This window comes from Onychostoma macrolepis, chromosome 18 (assembly GCF_012432095.1).
Source record: "Onychostoma macrolepis isolate SWU-2019 chromosome 18, ASM1243209v1, whole genome shotgun sequence".
NCBI classification, from domain to species: domain Eukaryota; kingdom Metazoa; phylum Chordata; class Actinopteri; order Cypriniformes; family Cyprinidae; genus Onychostoma; species Onychostoma macrolepis.
This window is the reverse complement of record NC_081172.1, coordinates 14,864,082-14,888,518: the sequence shown is the minus strand read 5'-3', so window position 1 is coordinate 14,888,518 and position 24,437 is coordinate 14,864,082. Positions and strand designations below refer to the sequence as shown.

Below are 24,437 nucleotides of genomic sequence, written 5' to 3'. Positions count from 1 at the left end.
GTAAGCGCACTTCGTTATTAACAAACCTGTTTATTGTAATTTACCGTATCCCAGTTTTGTTTGTTACAGTAATAATTCCAGCTCAAGTTGTAAACATATTTCCAGTACTTTTTATTTGTAATATTTCTTCTATCGACACAAAAGTAAAAGTATCGCCTCCTTGCTTTGAACAATTTATAAACGAATGGTTTAGACTGGCTTTATGAACATGTTTCATTGAAAAGATCCGACTCAAAAGAACGATTCATTCACGTTCGATTCATTCACGGTTAATATTGATTTGTTCATGTTCCCAGCACAATCTACATTTTAAGATGAATGTTTTAAGTTGTGTTACTTTTATAAAGAATATCAGTAATTTTATGTTGTCTTGTAACTTTTGAAAAAGTGTTTATGTTAATTGTGAAATGCGAAGCTCGCGTTTTAAATCGGATGTTTTTAGATGACGGACAAGTCACAGTGTGCACTTCCTCATTTAACTGACCAATGACTGGCTCAGGATTGGAGAATGGAAATACCTGGAATAGAACTACAGGTTAGTACTTGTTTCTTATGATATTGCTATTACATGTAAATTCAGTATTGACTTGTTGTGACCCTGGACCACAAAACCAGTCATTAGGGTCAATCTTTTTAAACAGATTTAGACATCACCTGAATAAATTAATAAATATGCTTTCCATTGATGTATGGTTTGTTAGTATAGGACAATATTTGGCTGAGATACAACTATTTGAAAATCTGGAATCTGAGGTTGCAAAAATCACCTTTAAAGTTGTCCAAATGATGTTCTAGCAATGCATATTACTAATCAAAAATTAAGTTTTGATATATTTATGGTAGGAAATTTACAGAATATCTTAATGGATCATAATCTTTACTTAATATTTTTTAATGATTTTTGGCATAAAAGGAAAATCGATAATTTTGACCCATACAATGTGTTGTTGGAGATTGCTACAAATATACCCATGCAACTTAAGAAGACTGGTTTTGTGGCCCAGGGTCACATTTGTAATTATTTTGTGGCTGGCAATGTGTGAATGTGATCATATGCATTTTGGCTTGCAGTACAATTATATATTTTTGCATGATCTATTTCATATGATGATACAGGCAAGTCAATTGAATTGAATTATTTTTGATTAATCGAGCTGTAAGTGTGTGTGTGCATTTTAAAGTTGTTGTCTGAATTATGAAAGTGTGTTTTTATTGGCAAAAGAATTCCAAAATCATCAGGGACTGTAAAATCTCTTTAGTAACTGTGCATGTCATAAAATGGGGAATTCTTTACATGAAACACATCATAAAAGCAGGGCCTTAACAGTCCAACTGAGTGATTTGGATGAGATTACCCAGGCATAGCCTACTTTCTATTTTTATGCATGATGCTATGTGCCGATTTGAACTGCTCCCATGTGATTTCTAAAGTAGTTAGGCTGCCTTTTGGAAGAATATGTCCAGACAGTTATTTGTGCTTTATAATGTGAATATTATAATTCAATAGCATCTGCCTATTATTGTTCACAGAAAAAAAAAGATATATAAAAGATAATAGATTTCAAATTTATTATCATCTATCACTATGGAAAAGGCCTTCTTTTGCTATCAGCATAGAAATTCATAGGTCTACGTGTGAAGCCTTTGAATTCAGACAGTGAATGCTCATTTAGTATAATACACACTTCTTATTTTTTTTACATGAAGATGATATAGACCGTGAAATTTAAAATGAATCATCTACAATATTTTTCTTGGCATTTGGTTATTCCTTTTGATGTGATCTATTACATGTTCTGCATCTACAATGAGGTTTTTTCGTTATTATTATTTCTGATGTGCAGCCTGAAAGAGAATATTTGAAATTGGGGAATTGTCATATTTGATTGATGACCTTAAGGCCAAAATGATATGATTAAAGCCAGAGTTCATTAGAGGAATAGTTCATCCCAAAATTAAAATTTATACCCTCAGGCCATCCAAGATGTAGATGAGTTTGTTTCTTCATTGGAACTGATTTGGAGAAATTTAGCATTACATCACTTGCTCACTAATGTTTCCTCTGCAGTGAATGGGTGCCGTCAGAATGAGAGTCCAAACAGCTGATATAAACATCATAATAATCCACAAATAATCAACATGGCTCCATTATTTACCATCTAATGAAGAGGAAAAACTGCTTGTTTATAAGAAACAAATTCATCAGGATGTTGACGTTGCTTCCGGCTAAAGCTTCTCTATCCATAATATTGTATTCTTCATATTTTCTCCTAAAAATCATCTATGATGATGATCATCTATGAAATGAGTAAATTTTCAGCAACTTTTTTTGGTTTTTGGGTGAACTCCTTTAAACATTGCTAAAGTCACCTGCTTCTTTCTTTCTTTACTTCCAGCTCGTATGTAATGCACATACAATTATTTTTACCTCAAAATCATGTGAAAGTCAGATCAGTTTAACACATACACCTGCAGGGGGCAGTGTTTAATCAAGAATAACACTCAATATCAGTCTCGCACAATGTTTAGGGGCTCCTCCAAAAATGTATTTGCACACACCGAACAAATATACCTCAATCATAAATTCAACCACCTCAAGGCTGCAATATGGCATTTAGAAAGGCAGTTCAGGTAAAAGGCCACCCAAATTAAATATGAAGTGACATTTTTGTCACTTTTAGGATATCACATTTGTGTGAAACTGCAGTGATATGTACTTATTGGTACATATTTCATGTCACGCTAAAAAGTGCACCCAGGTACATAAATGCCATGAGACCAGGTAGGGATTTGCTATATTGCCATTCTCAGTTGTTTCAGGCTATATTGATGTAATGAAATGGCTTTGAACTAAAGAAAATTATGATGTGGCAACCAATTTGCATGCATGACATTGCCTCATGTATTACTGAGGTATTCGTGGAACAGCTGAAGTTTATTGAGGAAAGCACAGATGGTTTACCCAAAAATACAGTGTTCCTGATGAAGCATATTAATGTGGTTTATTGAAAAACAATGCATTTAACCAATGCATTTCTAGCTGTTGATGTGTGGAGCATAATACTAATTCTTGGTTATTGACAACCAGACTGCCGTGTTGATGTGTTTTAAACTGTCACAGATGTTTAATGCCACACATTTTGAGTTATGACTAAGATCAAGATGTTTGCATGGAGTTTAGTATTTACAGAGACACACATCACACTTACTGTATGAAAGCTGCAAACATGAACAAGTTACACTTGAAAATGTTTACCATAATTGAATACAAAAATGAAGAAAAACAGTCCAGGAAAACAAATAATCTCACTTTGTTATTGGAATTATTGATTGAAGCACGGGTTATTTTAAACATGCCTGGAGGCGAGTAAAGCTAAATTATATTTTTCTCCTTTGTCCTTCGTCCAACAGGAGGTTATTTTGAGATATTTTCAAAAGGGTTGCCAGGTGCAGTTAGTTCATCATTGTGCAGGACTGGAGATAATACGTGTTGTGAATGCACTCAGATCTTTTACGGTTTCATAAGAAGCTGTTTTAGCTATATGTTGTAATACACTTGTACTGTGTATGTACTGGTAATTTCTGTCAGGAAATTATTTATTACATTTATGGGAATTTCTGTTGATTCTAAAACACAATGCAATGGGTATTATAAATTTAAAATTAAATGATTAAATAAAATTGAAAATAAAATAAGTAAAATTAATAACAACAATAAAAACATTCGGATATGTGTTAGATTAAAATGTATAAAGTAGCTAGTTTGAAATAATAATCCTTGAATTCTTTTATTATGCTCATACATTTTTATCTACATATTTGTTAGATTTGTGGGGAGTAACAGATAATTTAGTTTATTTATATATCATGTTATCATTTTATTTATTTATTTTATTATTTTGTTTGTTTGTTTCTTTCCTTTTGTGTGTGTGTGTTAGGGGTTGCACGACTACTGATTTCTGCTAGTCGATTTCTTATTAAAAAATACTCGAGTTACTCAACTACTCGTGGTTCATGCTACTGTAGGCTAAATGAAAAGGCATGAAATAGTTCTTATCAATAGACGTTTATTAATTCATAGCATAATGCAACAATTACATAATATACTTAAATTGTCAAAACTTTATAATTATGGCATTGCATATTTGAACTTCATTGAAGTTTTATGAACTTCGTTAGCCTACTTGATAAGACCTTTATGACTATATATTTTTTTCGTATCACTGAACAAATATGTCGTGTTAAACTAAAATAATTATTAATTTCTAAAAAAAAAAAAAAAAAAAATTTTCATACAAGCAGAGAGATGTCATGACAAACGTTTAGTGATCAATTGAACACAACTGAATTAATTCAAGGCGCAATTTTCATTACGCGGAACTTTAATCGAGTCTTTTTTTGAACTTCACTAAACAAATGTGCGTGTGCCACACAAACCAGCAAAAGATAAAGAAGCAAGCATGTAGGCCTAGTAGAAAATGTATGTGTATCTAAGCTGATTATTAGCCTACTCTTGAGAGAGATCTGGTTTGGTTTTTGAGAGACTGAGACGCGCAACGCGGCTGTTTGATTGGTGAGCGCGCTGTGCTTATTTCAGAATCAGAATCAGAATGAGCTTTTATTGGCAGGTATGTTTACACATACAAGGAATTTGTTTTTGTGACAGAAGCTTCCACAGTGCAACAGAATGACAGCGACAGAACAAAAAACACAGATAATAAAAAGAAGAATTAAAAAATAGAACTAGTAAATAAGGAATAAAAATATACAAATTGACAATTGTATGTACAGGTATATAACAATAGACAGCTGTATGTACAGGTATATTATGTGCAAATTGAAATGTAGACCAAGTATGTGTGTTAGATAAATAAGTGTATAAATAGTGTGTGTTCCACAATTATTGTCAGGTGTTCATAAGATGGATTGCCTGAGGGAAGAAACTGTGGAAAGTTTCTGTGCCTGGTTGTTCTGGTGCTCAGAGCTCTGTAGCGTTGAGTCTATGTGAATGTCCCACTTCAGGTCCTGGGAGATGGTGGTGCCCAGGAACCTGAATGACTCCACTGTCGTTACAGTGCTGTTCATGATGGTGAGTGGGGGGAGAGCAGGGGGGTTTCTCCTGAAGTCCACGATCATCTCCGCTGTTTTGAGCGTGTTGAGCTCCAGGTTGTTAAGACTGCACCAGACAGCCAGCTCCTTAACCTCCTGTCTGTAAGCAGACTCGTCACCGTCCTGAATGAGGCCGATAAGTGTGGTGTCATCTGCAAACTCCAGGAGCTTGACAGAGGGGTCTTTAGATGCGCAGGTGTAGAGGGAGAAGAGCAGTGGGGAGAGGACGCAACCCTGAGGAGCTCCAGTGCTGATTGTACGGGTGCTGGATGAGAATTTACCAAGCTTTACTAGCTGCTGTCTGTCTGTCAGGAAGCTGGTGATCCACTGATAGATGGAGGTGGGCACGGAGAGCTGAGTTAGTTTGGGCAGGAGGAGGTTTGGAATCATAGAGTTAAAGGCCGAGCTAAAGTCCACAAACAGGATCCTCACATAAGTCCCTGGTCTGTCTAGATGTTGCAGAACATAATGCAGTCCCATGTTGACTGCATCATCCACAGACCTGTTTGCTCTGTAGGCAAACTGAAGAGGATCCAGTAAGGGTCCAGTAATGTCCTTTTTCAAAAGACTTCATAACCACAGAGGTTAGAGCAACAGGCTCTTTAAAGCATGAAGGGACTTCGCACAGCTCCAGTGATCTGTTGAAGATCTGTGTGAAGATGGGGGCCAGCTGGTCAGCACAGGATTTCAGACAGACTGGTGTAACACAATCTGGGCCTGGTGCTTTTTTCCTTTTCTGCTTCCGGAAGACCTGACGCACCTCGTCTTCGCTGATCTGAATTGCAGGTGTGGGGGAGAGGGGGGTTGCTGGAGGTGTTAATGGTTGTAGGGAGAGGTGTTCAGAGTGGGTGTGGGATGTTTTTTTCAAACCTGCAGTAGAACTCATTCAGATCGTCTGCCAGTTGTTGATTCTCCACAGTGCTGGGGGATGGTGTCTTGTAGTTGGTGACTACAAGATTCATTCATTCATCAATTTCATTCATTCGTGTATCATATCGTAGCCTAAGGTTGAAATAATTGCCTTTTAAATATAAACAAATAATAGAACGTGTATGATGTATTATTATAGGTGATATTACTCCTGCCAAGCATTGATTTCTGAGAGATGCACGGAGAGGCAACAGCAATGCGGTGTTTGATTTGCGCTCTTCGTAAGGTTTACATTCATTCACCTCACACACTCATTATTGCGTGACTTTAGAGGTCTGTGTATAATATTGCGCTGATCCCCTGGCTCACCTGTTCTCTAGCAAACACCAGACTGTGCCAGCCTCAGCCAAATATTCAGGCAGAATTATTTCTTATCCGTTATTCATTTTTGAAGCCATTATCCGTACCATTTCGAATAAGGTATTCGGCTTCGGGCACACCCCTACACATTTTAATTTTACATGCAACATAGAGAAAGTCATAGAAAGAAACAGTTACAAGCAATATTGTAATCCTAAACTTCATGCCGTACTTTCAAACTCTGTGCATGCATTATGGTTAATGCACACTCGAGTAGTCAATTGTTTCCAACAGCGCCGACTAGTGGTTGAAGTAGTCGATCACTGGACTACTTGACTAGACTATGCAAGCCCTAGTGTGTTTGTGTGTGTGCGTGTTTATATATATATATATATATATATATATATATATATATATATATATATATATATATATATATATACAGTCATGGCCAAAAATATCGACACCCTTGGTAAATATGATCAAAGAAGGCTGTGAAAATTTATCTGCATTGTTAGAGAAAAACATTTATTTCATAATGATATTTCCCCCCATTTTAAATTCTTATTATCCAATGAGAGGTTAGATTTTTTTTTACATTTTTTAAATAAAATAACAAAAGGATTAACAATGCAGATTAATTAATTTTACAGCCTTCTTTGATCATATTTACCAAGGGTGCCGATATTTTTGGCCATGACTGTATATATATATATATATATTGAGGCAGTTGTATTTTTGTTTTATTTATATTTCATTTTTATTTTATTTTATTTGTTTGTTTGTTTTTCTTCTTTTCCCCCCACTCTCAGATTCATATCACATGTACAGTCATTATTCCTACCTCAAAAGATATATCATTTAGAAAGCGAGCCTTTCATGTTTATATATTGAGGCTACCCAAAGCCCTCTAAAGAAACAACTGTTGAACAAGTTGCATCAAACAGAAATGCATTCATGCTGTGTGGTCAAATGAAAGAGACAAAGCCATTTCATGGAGCTTTATTTTGGTCAAAAGATAATAATTTGACAAAATCCGCCTTTTCTTGTTTTTCTTTTTCTTCAGCTTCAATGGCTTTCAGGGTCTGAATATATTACCATTGTTGTTTTATGTGACTACAAATGACGCTATAAAATAAACATCTCTATCTCTGTTGAAATCTGTTTACTAAAGAATGGATTTAAAGTTCTTAGCACACGTATTATTTGTATAATAGCATAGCAGTGACATTAAGGCTAATTCATACACAATCTGGGCTGAGAGTCACTTGAGTGTAAAGGTGAAATGCATCATTCAGAAAATGAAATCGTTGCTGTTCAAATTGTATTCATTTCTCTTTTTTGAAGTCCACAATGATGAATAATGTATTTTGCCCCTCTCTCCAAGGAGCCTACAGTACATGTCAATGAAGTGTGAGACTAGATGCCTGCAAAGCTTTTGAAAAAAAAAAAACTCTATCAATGTGCTGTCAATTTCAATCACACAAACAACCTTGAAGCCTGTTTCTTGCTAGTTTTACACTGTTCAGATTTGTAAATGTAAAACTGACTTCTAATATAGGCTGAACATTTTATGAAGATCTCAGGTGATATTTAACCTATACTTTTCCAGGACTGGCTATTATACAAATAAAGCTCCAGTATATATGTTTCCCATAAATCGTAGCTTTGAAACTTCTTTGATCAGTACCTTTTATCTAATATTCAACCAATTTTGCCTTGAGCCAGAGAATGCAGAGATCATTAAAGTTAATTGAGGGGCAAATCCATCTGAACTCGGGGTCAGACTGCCAAGGTGATTAGCCTCTTATTTTGTAATGTCCGTTTGCCAGTTTAAAGGCCCAGACACATGATAATACCAGAAATTAGTAGCCAATAAGGGCATATGGCTCCTGCCTAACTGCGCAATCAATACAAAAACACTCAATTAAAACATGCCTGTGGATGCAGAATTATTATTCTAGGAAATATATGTTTTAACACAATATATGTAAACACAAACCTATGAATAGAAATGTATTTTAAAGCTACTGAGCTTTAACATCCTCTTTCTTCGGAGTCTTGTACAGTCAAGAGTTTGTTTTTGTTTCATACCATACAATTGATATTTTATATCCTGTTGCTTTAAAACAGACATCCGTAAATAACTTCCAGTAATTTGTGACTTTGTATTTCTCCCGGTTATGACAGGTGGCAGGTATTGACCTATTCTGGAAGCTTATTACTGCATCTGAGTGTTCACTTCAACCACAGTGTCCAAAGATGGCAATTGATTTCTAGTCATTGCAAAACATTTGTGTTGTTTGAGCTTTTAGACTCAAAGATCTGAATTCATAATGAGCTTCATGATGTATCATGAAGAGCGGCATGAGGAACATGTAATCTGAAACTGTGTTGAATATTTGATGTAATATCTGTGATATATAATATCAAACTAGCACTTGTTCCATAACTACACTATTCCTCATTTAATACGTTTTCAGTTAAAACACATAGTTTGGATTTCAGCTTTTCTTTCTTCACCAGAGGTCATGTTAAATGTGTGAAAATGCATTCAGAAAATGTGCTGTGTTGAATGCGCTTTGAATATTCATGCCACTTGTACGAATCTGGATGATATGCTTCAAGGTTACTCTTAATGCCATTCTTAGCACAGAAATGCAAAACAAGTTTGTAAATTTGCCAAAAGACAACCTTTCAAAAGGAGCAAAAAGCAGTTGTACTGCTCTTAAAGTCCTCTGAAAGGTTTTATATTTGTCTTTAAAGTGATAAACTGACTAAAGAACAGATGAAGTACTGCTTTTGAATAGCTGGATTAGTTCAAATAATATGAGATGATTTGAATCCAGCTTCATTCTTCTGCTATTCAGGTTCAGTTCCAGAACAAACTAGCTGTTAAAGGAATTTAATACAGCATGTACAGAAGAAACAGTCGGTATCTGATTCTCCAATGCTATAGGCTACTTTATGTACAAATGTTTGTTTTTTTCTGTTTTTTTCATGTGCACAGTTTGTTTTTCTGTTGCACTAATTTATTCTTAGAATGGCATTTCCTTACGTTTCTCCAGATTAACAGGCATTGTAAAGTGACCGAATCACATGAGCAAAGCTTTAGTATGCAGCAGTGTTTTCCAGATAACTCGCTGAGCGTTTCTTCATTTTCTTTAGAAATTGTATAGGCTAAGCTGCTGGCTTAACATTTGACATTTTGTAGCAAAGTGTTTGTGTTCTGTACACAGATTTCAAAACCATTTTTTGCTTACTGCTCCAACGGTATTCGTGAATCATTGTTTAAACTTATTTATATATATATATATATATATATATATATATATATATATGTGCACATGCTTCATGGAGCATGTGGATGTAATTATTAGTTGTGTGAACAGCAGAGGCCTCACGTATAAAACTTTGCGTAGGTTTCATCTAACCTGTTAACCTGACCCATTAGATCCACACGGCTGAACTGGTATATTTTAATAATGATGCTAAGGTCATGGACGGGTTTTCATTGCATTAGGTTTGTTGTAAGGAAGAATAAACAACTCATTTTACCTACACAGGGGCTGCTGTATAGAGGGTTACAGTGTCATCTATCCAGAAAAGAGATGTTCCCATAGAGCTGGATCTGGATCAGTCAGGTCTAACCACACACCATTGCATATTAGTCAGGTTGATCTTTATTTGAGTGGAAATGTAAATCTCTGCAGTTTATAACACAATTGCAAAAGATGGCCCATGGAAATTCAGTTGATTCTGTAAGCCAAGAGATCCTCTCTGTGAATGAAAAATAGGTTCTATGGAAAAATCTTCTAAAAGCAGCACAACCATTTGCAGTCTTTCTGTTTTGTAGCTTATATTTTAAAGGAATTTAGTGGATTGTTTTCAGTTTATTAATTGGCCATTGAAGACTCTAAATCCCACTACAGTGAAAGCTGTTAGGTGATAGACCTAGATGTGATTGACTAAATTTTTTATGCAGAATCAGTCCAAGATTGAGAATTAATGCACACTATGTTTATTTGCAGATGAGATTTATTGGTTTACTTAGTTAATCAGTTTCTAAAAAATGTGATTACAAAGTGCAATATTATATGTTTTTGAAAGAAATTGATACAGTTCAGTTTAGGTTCACCTTAAACCGATCAAAACTACTAATATTTCAAATGATAAAATTTTAAATCAGTTCCAGCAATCGTTGCTCTAGTCCATTGAGAAAACAGTTAAAAATGTAGATCACCCAAAAATGAAATTTTGCTTAAAATTTACTCACCCTCATGCCATCCAAGAGTTTGGTGATGAGTTTGTTTCTTCCTCAGAACAGATTTAGAGAAATGTAGCATTATACCACTTGCTCACCAATGGATCCTCTGCAGTGAATGGGTGCCGTCAGAATGGGAGTTCAAACAGCGGATAAAAACATCACAATAATCCACAAGTAATCGACTTGTGTGAGCTGTGTGCTTGAAAGAAACACATTTATTATCAAAATATTTTTAACTTCAAACCATCGCATTATAGAAGCGTTATTTTAAAGTTCAAAACATCTTCTTTTTTACCCAAAACATGCATTTTTCACTTCGTAAGACAGTAATTAATGGACTGGAGTCTTGTCAATTATTTGTGGATTATTGTGATGTTTTTATCAGCTGTTTAAACTCTCATTCTGACGGCACCCATTCAATGCAGAGGATTCTTTGGTGAGCAAGTGATGCAATGATAAATTTCATCACCCATTTTGTGTGTACGTAACTTTTATTAATCTGGATTCAGACCAGCCACTATCCCTGCAACATGTCTGCCATGTTTGGTATGCATCTGCACTGATTGCAAGTCCAGGTTCACTGTTACAGGTTTAGCTCCAGCTTTTCTCAAATGGATCTTTATTCTGCTCTTATGCCTTTTAGCCCTTGAGCAACACACTAAACCTCCGGTTGCTTGAGGGCAACTGCTGCTTATTTACTGTAAGTATTTTTGGATGAAAGCATTTGCTAAAAGGGGTTCTAAAGATAACTAAATGGTAACTAAAATGGTATCACACTGAGAGTTTAGCACAATGATCGCTGGAATAAATATAGGCTACATAAATACAAGCATGAAAAAGATTGTTAGCATATCAGCATCTCAGTTAATGAGACATATAAAAATAGAAACACAGAAACGGTCAATATCGAATGATGAAATCATTCTCCTAATTACTCTACAGGAGGTTTGTGAGTTTGTGTTGCTTCTAGAACATTTTATCACTTTTTTTTTTCTTCACTTCAGAGTGAGAAAATCATTCAACATGCATTTGATTTCAGCTTTCAGAGTCTCCAGGGTCTTTTTTCAGTAAATAATTTAAAGTACACAATCAGTAGCGTCTGATATACAAGGCTTTGACATTTCTAACTTTATCGATTTCAGTTTTTTTGAGGAGGGCAAATACATGAAATGAAGCTACAAATTTTGACTGAACAGACCAAATACCATTAGATCAAAAACTAAACAAGCTTATGCCAAGTATTGTTCTTTTTTAGTTCTTATTTAGTTTTTCAACAGTTCTTCACAAAAATAAGGTATTTGCAGAAGTTTTTAATATTTAGAGCCTCTTGCAGAAATTACACTCATGTCGGTAACACTTTATTTCGATAGTCCACTTTAGACATTCTGCTGGCTACATGTCAACTAGCAGTCATTAGAGTATTAGTAGACTGTCTACTTCTAACACTTTATTTTGATGGGTCCACAACATACAACATAATGACTATAAGAAACTTTGCAAGTATATGTCAAATTATTCTACTAACCCTAAACCTACCCTACTGAGAGTAGGTAGACATGTAGTTGCAAATGAATGAGAATTAGTTGATATGTAGTTACAAAGTTACTTATAGTTAGTAGAATGTCTAAAGTGGACTATCAAAATAAAGTGTAACCCTTATGTCTTTTGGGTAGTACCAGCATTGGGCACTATTCACTAGAAAGCTTCTTGAAAAACCCACTGGAAAATAGATGTCTGTTAAGCTCCACAATACTACAGGCGTCCTTTGACATGTATCTTTTGAAGTGATGGCTTCTTTTGTGCTATCTTTCCATATGTGCTGGTGAAACGTAGTACTCTTTATCTTCAATGGCTGACCAATGCCTTCTCTCACAATTCTCCTTTTAGTTCACCCAGGGTTTTGGATTTTTCCAAAACATCTTCCAATTCCTGATAACAATGCCAACTGGGTGATTTAGATACTAAAGTTGTTTATATATATATATATATATATATATATATATATATATATAATTCTTCTGGTTTATGAATTTCTTTTATTTATTCTTTATTATTTGATCTTCAGCTTTTCATGAAATGCTCTTACTTTTAAAGTTGTGCTTCAGATTACAGTTTTTTTAATTGTTTTGGCGCAATTTTCACAAGCAGTTGGTAAATTTTCAAAACTCTTAGTACTAATATCACAACAGATCATCAAAAGTGCACTTTTTTCAAAGCATATTTTCAATTGCGGTAGTACAATACACACAATCACAAAATATCCTTCTCACTACACAAAATAAGTGTTTCATCTATATAAATGTTTCATTTACAGTAACTGCCTTTCATAAAGCTATTACTAGCTATTTTTGTGACAAATGAGGACATAAATTTGTATAATGACAACGGTATGACATAGGTATTACAAGGAGAAGGTGACTTTTCAGGACATACCCCATGTCCCCACTCTCTGCCCCCGATCAATCTACAGATAGCAGAAGGGCTCTCCAGCAGCTTTCAAGGCCCCATTAATATTAACTTAACTTTTCAGCCACAACCAGCCACATATTAAACCTGGCATTTCTACCAGTTTAGTATGTGTTTAACATTATATCACATTCAAAAGGTGTTTTAAGTTCTTTTAAGGACCCATAAAATGAGTAAACAAATGAAGTCAGGTTCTGGCTGTTAGTTTGAACAGTTCGCAAAGAAAACTGTATATGCCATTACTACATCATTATACTGAGGGGGAAAAAAAAAAAGTATATTTCTTTATAAATGAAGTATCAAAGAAATATCTCAAACATAACATTTATATTTTCCTTGTCTACTGCCTTCCCTGTCTGCTGACGGTATACAGTTCTCATGGCACCATGAATGGGAGTGCTAACGGACAGCTTAGATATTATAGACCTCTTTTGTTGGTGGGGAGGGGTTTAAAAAAAAAGAGAAGTGTATTACATTTGGATGAAAGAACTTAGAGTATTTTAGCCTGTGATGCTGTGACATACATGCTTGGTTCCATTTTTCTCAGAAGAAATGGAGTGTGGAAATAATATCAAATCAATCAAAGTCTATAAACTTTGAAGTCATGTTTCCCAGTTCCAGTGTTGTAGTTTCTTTGTGGAGAGTGAGCTTGTGGCTGACAAGAAACGCTCTTATATGGTAGTTAACTTATTTAATAAAAAAAATTATAAAAAAATACATGTAAACGTGTGAAATCAATGCAAATAAGAAGCGTTGACTAGATGACCAAATTCAGTCCAAACTTCACAGAATAAACACAAGGGCAGCGTTTGAAATCACGTACTCTCGGAGTACGTACTTCTTTTGAATAAGTACTTTGCACCTGTAAAAAAACAAAAAAAAACTAAATTCAATACAGTATGAAAGTATGAACTTTCATGTGACTTCAGAATCTCGCCAGAAGAAGTACAATCCTGGTACTTTTAGCTTACTGTTTTATGACTACTGTCAATTCAGGCATACTACTCTTTTCACTTCCTGTTTGTCACTGTACAGTTGTCACAGTTCTCCAAAGAAGGAGAAGGCAATAATCCACAAAGAAAATCTTTAATTATAATCCACACGAACACAGGGAAGGCAATAACTCGCAATATGACTCTATCTGTAAACCGAACAGAAAGGAGACTTTAAATAGGGCAGCTGACGAGGTGCAAACAGGTGATGGGAGTAAACTAATAATAACTAACGAGCAAATGAACTAAAAAGCTTAACCCAAACAGGAACCAAACCATATAAGGGAAAACAAGAACAGGCAGACATAACAGAAAAAGACAACACTACAGTTCATAACCCTAGCAACAGTAGAGAAGTATTTATATTCAGATGTAACAAAGGAGAAAGAGACATTCGCCACAAACCAACAGCTAATGCAATTTTGAACCATATCCTTTCACTTCCAAGGTTTATGACATGGATGTGCAATCGATTTGACATGCACAAAAGACTAACAAATCTGTCCCCAAGGATACATTAAAAAGAGGCATTCAGTGAATTGAATGTGCAGCATACATGGATAAAGAATGAACCACATTTAAATTATTATTCTACTTTACCGTCTATATGGAATGGAAAGGCAAAAGGTCAGCTGTAAGAATATTGATATCTGCACTACATATAGACAGTTTATGTTTACCATTGACCTTAAGAAAACCCCAAATCAATTAAAACTTTTTTCAAAAAGCTTCTTTTTTTTTTCTATCTGTCATACTGCATATCCGATTAGGCAGCAGTTGCTGCTGTGTATTTTGTTTTCTTGCATGTTTATTTTGCAGAACTGATTCCAAACTATTGACATGGCTTGCCAGAGAAACATTACAGTAAAATATAAGTGTTTTGATATTTTTTTGTGACAACTGACCGGATGAGTAGTGCTCAGTTTAGTTCATTACTTTATGATATACTAGGGTGGATTATTAGATGATGCAGCCTCAAAATATACCTCAAAATGTTTTGTATACACTACCGTTCAAAGGTTTCAGGTTTTGAAAGAAATTAATGCTTTTATTCTTCAAGGATGCATTAAATTGATTAAAATGACAGTAAAGAGATATTTATAATGTTGCAAAGCTTTCTATTTAATTTTTTAACTGTTTTGAACATTGAAAATAATAAGTGATTATTGGAATAAAATACATTTTAATATACAGTATATTAAAATAGAAAACAGTTATTTAAAAATGTAATAATAATATTTTGCAATATTACCATTTTACTATATTTTTGATCAAATAAATGCAGCAAACACTTTAAAAATCTTACAGACTCCAAACTTTTGAACGATATATAACAAATATTGTGTTTTTATCCAACAGACAATATTAAATGGCCACAGGTGACATCTTCCTTCTGCTTCTTACTAGAGGTAACAGTGAGTGTTCAGCTTGTGAGCAATTGCTTTTCATCTGTCTTTGACTCTACAATCGTCTCTCCAGTGTTTGATTGCAATCTTCAGCATGTACTTGAATCATCGGTAGCCTGTGATTAATCTTTATAGAGATGTGAACTTCTTTAATGGGCTGATTCACTGGTAATTAAAAGCAATTTTATGATATAACCAAGAAAAACCTTTGTGTGCAAGAATATGAAAGTCGAAGGCTGAATGTAAAATTAATCTTTCGATGCTGGACCCATGATGATTTGAAGATAACCCTGAGGCTTTGCTGCAGTCACTTCTTTCAATTCTGCTAGATGACTTTAGGCTATAAGAGTCGAGAGCTAGCAAGTGTTGTGAAAGAACTGATTATGTTGTAAGTGATAACTGTGTCTAGCCTCAATCACTGGTATCGATATGAATTCAGTTCTGCAAGGAAAAAGGTTAATCTGATTATTCAATTTCACTTGCTTTATCTCTCCACTCACCAGGCAGATTTCCACGACAGTGAAGCTGAAAGCACATTTTGGATTTGATTAGTGGGTTTCTTGGGCAAGTTAGACACCTTAGACAAATCCATATGCTCTTTGCATTTAAAGTCCATTTGAATGGCTCTTTCCAACCCATTTTACTTCAGCAATGTGACATGTTGAATATCTGAGTGAAATGAGGAGAAAGGTAACATGGGACTTTATATTATCCTTGTGTCCTTGTTTGTCTGGAGCACATGGCTGTCAGTTGTTATTTGTGTTTGCCATGTGCTCTATGTCTATTGTTTCCCTGCCTCTCTTGTTACCTGATGATTTTGTTAGGGTTTACACCTGTTTTAGATCATTAGTCACCCTTTATATTCCCCTCTTGTTTTCTGTCCTGTGCCAGATTGAATCTTTGCTCTGCTGAGTTAACCTGGCTTTCGTCTGTGTTGAGTGTGAGCTTGTTTATGCTGTTTAGTCTTGTGTAGTTTCATTGCCATTTTTTGATACCTTTTTGATATTAGGATTATTATTTTTTTTTTTTTTAGTTTGCACTATGTATATATAAAATATGTGACCCTGGGCCCCAAAACCAGTCTTAAGTCGCTGTGGTATATTTGTAGCAATAGCCAAAAATACATTGTATGGGTCAAAATTATAAATTTTTATTTTATGCCAAAAATCATTAGGATATTAAGTAAGGATCATGTTCCATGAAGATATTTTGTAAATTTCTTACCATAAATGTATAAAAATTTAGTAATATGCATTGCTAAGAACTTCATTTGGACAACTTTAAAGGTGATTTTCTCAATATTTAGATTTTTTTGCACCCTCAGATTCCAGATTTTCAAATAGTTGTATTTCCTTCTCTATTTTCTCTTTACATTCTACCCCTGGGCTCAATCCTACGTAAACATGGTATGTCTTTTCACTTCTACGCAGATGATACTCAAATCTATCTACCAATCAAAAAACACAATTCCACTGCGATTACTTCTCTTCTGCAATGTTTAGAGGAGGTAAAATCATGGCTAGCCCAAAATTTCCTCTTCCTAAATGAAGACAAGACCGAGGTAATTGTTTTTGGTCCAAATTAAAACTCTGTGTATATGCCCTGAGTTAGAAAGTTTATCCGTTTTAGATCCTCACGGATGCGGAACCTAGGAGTTCTTGTTGACCAGCATTTAAAATTTGATAAACATATCTCTTCTGTTATCGGATCCAGTTTCTATCAGCTTCGCTTACTGTCCAAAATGAAACATTTTCTCACTCCTAAAACTCTCGAAATGGCTGTTCACGCTTTTGTTACATCTCGTCTGGATTACTGCAATTCTTTATATTGCGGTATATCTAAGTCTCAAATTGCGCATCTTCAGCTTGTTCAAAATGCTGCGGCCAGACTTCTTTTAAAGTGTCGTAAACATGAGCACATCACTCCAGTTCTTAAATCCTTACACTGGTTACCGGTTTGTCAGAGAATAGACTTTAAAATTTTCCTCTTTGTATATAAATCCCTAAACAACCTAGCCCCTGTCTACCTCTCTGAACTTCTTCATCTCTACTCTCCATCCAGAAGCCTACGATCCTGTGACCAGGCTTTGTTGGTAGTCCCTCACGTTAAGCTTAAGCGTAGAGGTGAGCGTGCTTTTGCAGTGGCAGGGCCTCGACTTTGGAATACCCTGCCTCTAGAGATTAAAATGGCCCCTTCTCTGTCTGTTTTTAAGTCTCTGCTAAAAACGTATTTGTTTTCCTTAGTGTATTGACTACTGTGCTATGGCCATTTTTAATTTTTAAATGGGTTGTATTAAATTCTGTCTGGTTTGTTTTCTCTGTATGTGGTAGGCTATAATCTTGCTTTTCTGTAAAGCACTTTGGTCAGCCTGTGAGATTAAAAAAAAACAGTGAGATTGTGAAATATTATTACAACAATATATGTATGTAAATATACAAACATTACCTCAATTACCTTTTACTCTCAATCAGAAATGGCTTTCATAGAATCAAGTACATTAAACCACTCAAAACATTTAGGTATTCATTTATCGTTTGTCATGGCATTAAAATCCACTAAAATTGTTGAAATTAGCTGAACACCACATAAGGTTTTTATTTATTTTTTTTAATTAACATATCCTAATGTGCAATGATAATGATACTGCATCGTTTTGCATTCTGCATGTATTCTTTGCATAATGTGTTAGGTTTTTACCCAGACCGGATAGCATGACTTTGAGACATTTAAATGCCTAATTTTGTTCTGTGCACATTGCGAAAAAAAAAAAAATCATTATCTTAAGAAATTCAGATCGTTATGAAGCAGCCTCTGACATCAAGTTACTGGACCTGGAAGAAAGAATAAAGATGTGGTGGCCTGCTTTTCAGAAATAGATCAAAGTCGAGCACTGAGTATGGATGTCACCACAGTTCAGCAGCAGTGTCAGAGCTAGTGCTGTCACCTTTAGCATTTCATGCAGAGTACAGGTAGAGACTCTGTGTTCCAAATCTCACTTTCAAGTAAAGAGCAGCACTGGCTGTCATAACCCCTCATGTACCCAGAGTGCTGAGAGCACAAAGAGTTCCCACAGTTTCCTATTGAAATTATCCAAAGAGAAAACTTGACACTCATTTTCAAAGTGGTCAAGTCATGTTCAATTAGGTGACCTTTGATTGCACACCTGTTCTTGAGGAGTTTTTGAAAGAGGGTTATGTAGGTCTGCTGTTTCCTGCTGAAGCGTTCATTTTCGAGTCAAAAATCACTGACTGAGGTCGCTAAGGCCAGTACATCATCAACAATATGCTTGATTTGTTCTTTCATACAAACTGGAAACGTGTTTTGTGACTCAGTTCATAAATTAGGGTCAAGAGGTCGTGAGCTTGTCTCAAAATAAAGGAATGTTTTGAAATGTTCCTTTCTGTTAATGCCAAGAACGTCTTCATCACAGACTCACATATAAACTCTGTGACATTCATTAGCCCTCTTACAAAGCTTTTGTGATTTGTGGAAAGTATTGTGGAATTTTAATCTTTGAGAGATCAAAGATGTCAAAATAATGGAATTGGGATGAATGTCACTAGTGTTTTGCACAGTATGTAATATCTTACTCTTTGGTGATTAGCCGTTCTCATTCACAGGCTTTTTTGTGTGAGATAAATTTTGGACGCATGAATAAAAATAAAATCTAATAAATCCCATTTCACTGTATCTGAGAAATGGGAGACAGATGCTATGACAGGGATTTATGAACCTGATTTATTCAACAAATTATTTGGTCAGTGGACATTGTAATACAAAAACATGATCAAATTGGCTTTTAGTTTAGAAGCTAGATATTATAATGTCCTAATTTAAAAGCTAGTTTTAAACTTGGTGATTAATAAGCACTGCTAGAGAAAACACCACCATTTTCAACCAAAAATGACAATTTGCTGAAAATTGACTCGCCCTTCAGCCATCCAACGGGTAGATGAATTTGTTTCTTTATTGCAGTGGATTTGGAGAAATGTAGCATTACACCACTTGCTCACCAATGGATCCTCTGTAGTGAATGGGTGCCGTCAGAATGAGAGTCCAAACAGCTGATTAAAAACATCACAATAATCCACAGGTAATCTGCACGACTCCAATCCATCAATTAATTGAAACGTCAGGAAACAGAAAGTCTAAAGTGCAAAACAATAAGCAGTTAGACGTAATTTGCTGCATAGTATCTAAGACAAAACTTTTAATTGCTTCCTTTTTCTCACACCCTTCTCTTAATTTGCTGCTTCCTCTGGAGGGATAGAATCAGAATTACTCTCTTTACAAATCCATGTAACCTTTGTGACATCTGATGTTAAAAGTACAGACTGAAATGTGACTTTTGTACAGTAGAGAATGCCAGTTTGATGTAATTTTGAATTAGACATGATCTATTGTTTTTAGACAATCTTATTTATCTTGATTAATTAGAGGTTCTATGACTATGACTCTGGAGGGGAATTCAATTCTCTAGTAGCTAGTATTATTAATAATATAAATTATTAAGCTGATGTTTTGCGGTTTTAATTAATATATAAAGACAGAACTACATTTTGTGCTATTTGACAAAAAAGCAACCACTTTTTTGCTGTCATTGGTTTTAAAAGCAAAATCAAATTTCTGCTTTTAAAGGCAGCACAAGGGATCTACTGTTTCATAATGTGTGAACACAAACTGAATGCCAGAAATAGATATGCATTAGGCTTTTAGTGTTTTTTTTCCCCCTTCCTTTTCTTTCTTTCTTTCTTTCTTTTTTTTTCTTCAACCCCTGAGTCCAACAGTACTGCAGGGGGTCCATCAATTGTTGTTTGAACTCAGTCAAGTTTTTTTTATGATAATATTGTATTTTTTCACACCTATTTTTATTTGAGTTAACTTCAAACAGACATAAAATTAAGGAGCTAAAGTTCAACTATATCTTTCATTTTCACTTTAAAATTCAAATGTATTTTACAAGTAAATGACTGTGTACAATAATGATTATAAAGGCTTAGCAATGCAAACATTATAACTTCAAGGTTACAACAAGTGACTTCCACCACATGATTAAATAATCTTTATTATCCGTTTACAATTGTTCTGGCAACAAGACGAGCATTTAAACAATATTACTGTAGGCCTAATATCAATACTGAAGCCTTACAGTTTCATTTTACAGTAAATACACTGTAAAAAAAAAATCCGTAAAATTTACAGTAAAAATCCGGCAGCTGTGGTTGCCGGAATTCTACCGTAAAATATACGGTAGCAACATTTTAAGTTTTACGGTTTTAACTTAAATTTACAGTTAAATACCATAATTTCATTAACTGATATAATGTTAATATACCAACCGATTGAAGTACTGAAATCTGTTTTGTACCTTTGAAATACACTGATAACCACCAAATACAGAAGGTGATGAGAAAGTCACATGATGAACCAAAGCCCATCACAAGCAGCTTTTAAATAATAATATATATAGAAGGTGCACAGTGTCATTCACACAAGCACTAAACACCATCATGGTGAGACTCATTAAACTGAAATATGCAATAAACATTAATTTAACAACATTAGATGTAACATACAACCCTAATAAACATAACTGATAAGAAAAAACTAAGAAACCTAGTTATTTCAAATAAAAAACATCAAATTCAAACAAAAAGTTTTTTCCCTGTACATTTTGCATTCTTTTTCACTTCCAAAAGCGGTATTTCACCATAAAATTGTCTGAAATGTCTATTACAGTTTTTCACCGTATATATTAGGGGAATTGCCGTTAACCATTTAGCAGGTTTTTACCGTAGCTTTTTCACAGTTTTTTACCGTTAAAATCATGGTAATTTTCTACAGTGTACATTCAATAGCTGAGGTGCAAGTTGATAGTTGTGTTTGAATGAAACCAGAGAGAGCGTGGCCTTGTGATATGACACATGTGAAAGAAGCGCCGACCTCAAATACCCGGATGAGTGGTATGTTATACGCTGTTGTTTAACATCGAGGAATAACACACCTTGGAATTTTGCGACTGACCAGAATTAGCAGTGTAATAATACATGGGTGTGAAATGCTTAGTAGAGGTCAGAGAAGTGCATTTTTGTGTCATTGGTGAGTTATGTTTCATTTCTTTATGTCTTACGCTCCCCTTTTTATAGATACATGCTCAGCTGTGTTACATACGTCATGGAACCTGTGACTTTAACACATTTGGTCTCAGATGCCCTTTTCTATCTATTTCTCCCTGCCCAAGTGATCTGGTGTTGTGATTCCTCAACTCACTGTACTGTAACATATTGCAATTTCAAAACTCAACATGGCAGTTTGATTTTAAGGGTTAGAAAATATTCATGGAATTTATCGACTACTATACCACATTAGTTTTTTTTTTTTTTTTTATTAATTTATTAATTTTTTTTTAATCATAATTCCATGTGATTAAAAAGCCTTGTAAAGGTCATTTCAAACACCAAGAAGTCTGACATGAGTGTCAGAAAGAAACTTCACTCTGTCTGTGCTTTAGAAATCTCACACATTTCTTGTTTCAGTAATTTAGCTGCCCTTACTTACTCACACCTGGTTATGTTCAGTCATACAGCTATGATATTGAACATCTGACCTTTATTTGTTAAAACACATGCAAATGAACTGAAGATTACACCCACCATTGGAAAGTTTTATCCTCACTTCCCTCAGTTTTATTATTGGTGTTATTTATTCTTGTCATTTATATGATAATTAACTAAATAAAAGCACTGCAGTGATTGAAATTGGGAAGGTTGCAGGGTATATTCACCCCAAAGGCAACACTTGACATTGTAAAGCAATAAACTGGCAACTCCAATATTGAATTAGTCATTTAAAGATCATAGAATCAAAGCTCCAGGTTCTGACATGAAGGCTCTTTGCTAATAACATTTCAATAACAGATTGTAATCTCGAAGATCTGAATGCTAGTGGACAAACGTAGCATTTGACATTGGGCTATGTGTAAAAAGTTATTTTTATTAGTTCTATTTGAGAAGGCTTTGTTTGATTTGACTAGCTCACTACTATGAATATAACAGAATAAATTGGAATCGTGTTTATTATGATCAAAGTCTTTCATGTTGGTTGTAATCATTCAGTCTGAGTTTTACAAATAGAATCCCCAATGGTCCCCATCACCAGGACCCTGCTCTGACAAAGACGGGACACACTTGATCAGTCTAGCCTTGTAGTGGAGAGAAACAAAAGAAGAAAAAACACAGTTTTTTCTCAATGGACAGATCTTTAAAATCTGACTGTCAAATCATCTCTTTATGACAGACCTCTACAAGCCTTTTTGATCATTCAGAGTGTGATGTTAGATGCAAATGATCCACCGGGGGAATACCAAATGGCATGTCCTTTTTTAAAAGTCATGAAAAAATGAATTCAGCATGGTGCACAAAAGTGGTGTTGCACAAAGTACCTCTTTACCGAAGTAATATCTGCCTCTATCTTTTATTCCAGAAGATCCAGATGGGTAAGAATTATTATTCAATACAATAATGTGGAAGGACCACTTTCATTAAGGTAGAATTAATGTATTTAATGTATTCATATTATATTGGTTTATTGAGAATTTCAATTCAGCTTTTTTTAAACTATTAAAAATGATGCAAATTTCACAAAAGTAATATTATGCATAATTAAAAGATTTATTGTAAACATTAATGATTCATTGTAGAAATAAAACAATGGGAACAGTATGTATTTAATATATAGACACGCAGGATATTTTTCAAGTGTGGGTACAGTATGTTGTGCATGTGGTGACATGGCTTTCTTCAGTTCCTTTACAGAAATTATAGATATTAATAAAATCTGCAGTGTGCCCCAGTCTGTCTGCTCCAGTGATCGGCTCCCGAAGTCTGTTCCTCCGCCTGTGTGAGGTGTGTGCTCTGGTCCGTGCTCTGGTCCGTATTCAAGGTGTTCCTGTCAAGGCAAAGATCAACTAAGCAAGACAGAAGCTGACATCTTCTAGGCAAGGAACCCAAACGGAGTAAAAAAACCTTGAGAGAAACCAGGCTCAGTGGGAGGAAAACTTCTCATCTGGCCTAAAGGATTGAACACATTATACAGTGGGGCAAATCTCCCGTCAACATATCATCAGCAGTTACCTGGACATCATACTTACCACCCTCAAGCCATATTGCCTTGCTCAATCCAAAATAAACATTTGTGATCCATCTAACTCCCGGTTTCAGTCTGCTTCTGTAACAGTTCTTTGCTTACATTTAAATTTCCTTTTTTCAAATTCACATTAGAATTGTAAAATAAATATGCATCTAGATGTATGATGTACACTGCATTGGACAGATGTAGAACTGTTCAAATACAATCATAAACATAAAATATATAAATCTGACCCAAAATATGGAAATGGAATGCTTGTATTTTTATTTTATAAAAGAAAAAAAAGATTACAAAATAAGGTACTTTTCCTTTGTGATTTGGTATTTCATGCATCGCAGGGTTAATTTCCAAAACTAATGAAACTATTTATTTATTTTAGTTTTATTGCATGTTCTTAAAAACAGAAAAGCTATAGATTTCCAACTCAATGAGTTTATTGTGTCATTAAAAATCTTAGTCCGTTTTCCTCATGTCTAAAGCAAAGAATAGACTGTGAAATCCTCTTTTAAATGATCAATCAAGGAACTGGTTACACAGATATTGCATGTAGAAAACACACATGAATGCAGAGCAGGAGCTGAATGAAGCCTTGAGGGTGTTCTGATTGGGATTAAACATTTCTGCTCAGACGACAAATATTGTATCATTTGCATTTTAAAATTGCATTCACCATCTCTGATACTTTGCTCATCTCCGTTTCTGAACACTGCTATGAGACATTTTGTTGCTGTTTATGTTACTCTGAGAACAATTTTTAAAGTCTATTTTATCGAAGCCTTTACAGTAAGCCTCTTTTCCTCAAGTAAGGAAATGAGCGCT

General features: G+C 34.7%; 1 long non-coding RNA gene across 1 annotated transcript; it reads left to right on the top strand.

The window, feature by feature from the left end:
• Positions 1-4: 4 nt before the first annotated feature.
• LOC131524796 (uncharacterized) lies at positions 5-24,437 on the top strand. Its single transcript, XR_009267075.1, has 3 exons — positions 5-535; positions 15,424-15,473; positions 19,446-24,437. It is a non-coding gene; the product is annotated as an uncharacterized LOC131524796 (long non-coding RNA).